Here is a 1,517-nt window from a genome sequence, read left to right on the forward strand (position 1 = left end):
ATCTATTTTGATATCATCTGCTTTCTCCCTGCAGTGTTGTGGAAAGTAGAAGTTGTGTGTTTCTCAGTGATTTTCTATCTTCTGGCTTTTCTGAAAACTCCAGGTTTGAAACAGATGCACACAAAAATCTATTATTTGATTTTAGTTCTTGATACAATGTGAAAGGATGTCTGTGCTTAAGAATAACCAATATATATAGCGAGGGAACACTGGGATTATGATGACCTTCCCCATCTAGATCAAAGATTTTGTTAAGAAAATATTTATTTTGTTGACTTATTTGGGGAGTAGGTACACATTTCAAGAAAACGTGTACATCTATTTGGAAGCCACTATAAACTTCATGTGAGAGTAGATCTTTTGAATAGCATGAAGATATTTTGCAGTAATAAGGCAACAATTTCTCTGCTACCTAGTTAAATACAATGATGGTGTGTTAAACTAAGTGTAAGTAGAAATAAAGACACAGTTAAAATATTTATTCCTTAAATATCTCTTAGATATTCTTGAAGCCTCCAACTGTAGTATTATGTGTGCTGTTTAAAACATAACTCTATGAAGAAAAAAAGTCTAATTTAGATGTAGCTGTGAAGTTCATGAACATTTTCCTTCTTACTTTGCCTATGCTGGTGTTACTGCAGTGCTCTTTTTAACTGACTTCTAACTGGTTTCTGTAAACTTGGAGTTCTTTTTGAAATAAAGCAGCAGTCTGCTTATTTGCCTTATCTCTTTTTGGCTATGCGTCCAGTATATCTTATCCTTGGGATTTTGACACTGCTCAGTCTCTGTCTAGAGTAACCAACTCTTCGGTGTGCAATGTGACCCAATCTTAGCAATAATCTGAGCAAATGCTTAATTTTACTAATGTTGGTGTAAGGGGATCCAGACTTCCCCAGGTATAATGGGACTTCTGTGGTCTAATTTTGAAATATTCAGTATCAGTGAGTTGAATTTTCATTGTGCTAGTGATGAGAGGAGCAACAGAATTATGGGCACCACTTTGAGGTCCTGAAGTGAAAATAATTTATCTTCTCACTGAGATCATTTTAAGTCTTAGAAGTAAAGTTTTATTCTCTCAAAAGCATTCAGGCAGATGGAAGGGGTGGAGAAAAGCACAAACTCTCTACTAATAATGTTCTAGACTTTGTAATACTTTTGTGAGTGAAGCTATTAGTGAAAATCTGACAATTTTAAATGTATAGGTAGTGTGGTGCAATGTAATAACAGAAGTTCATTAGAAGTGGAACATATTGATGGGGAGTTTTAATTTTTTTCCTGAAATGAAAAAAGTCATGATTAAAAGACAGTTGTAAAGTTTCATTTTGAATTATTAAAGACTATTTGACTATGATCTTCTCCCCCTCCCCCCCCCCCCCCCCCCCCCAGTACTAAGATCCTCATTTGTTTTAATGTTATACCTTTATCTTTAGCAAATTAAATGCCCCATTCCAAGAAAGGACAGGCTGTGGCTATACTTACAGAAGTAGGGAGGATGGGAGAAGAAATATAATTATATT

Source organism: Apaloderma vittatum, unplaced genomic scaffold (assembly GCF_000703405.1).
Source record: "Apaloderma vittatum isolate BGI_N311 unplaced genomic scaffold, ASM70340v1 scaffold33965, whole genome shotgun sequence".
NCBI classification, from domain to species: Eukaryota; Metazoa; Chordata; class Aves; order Trogoniformes; family Trogonidae; genus Apaloderma; species Apaloderma vittatum.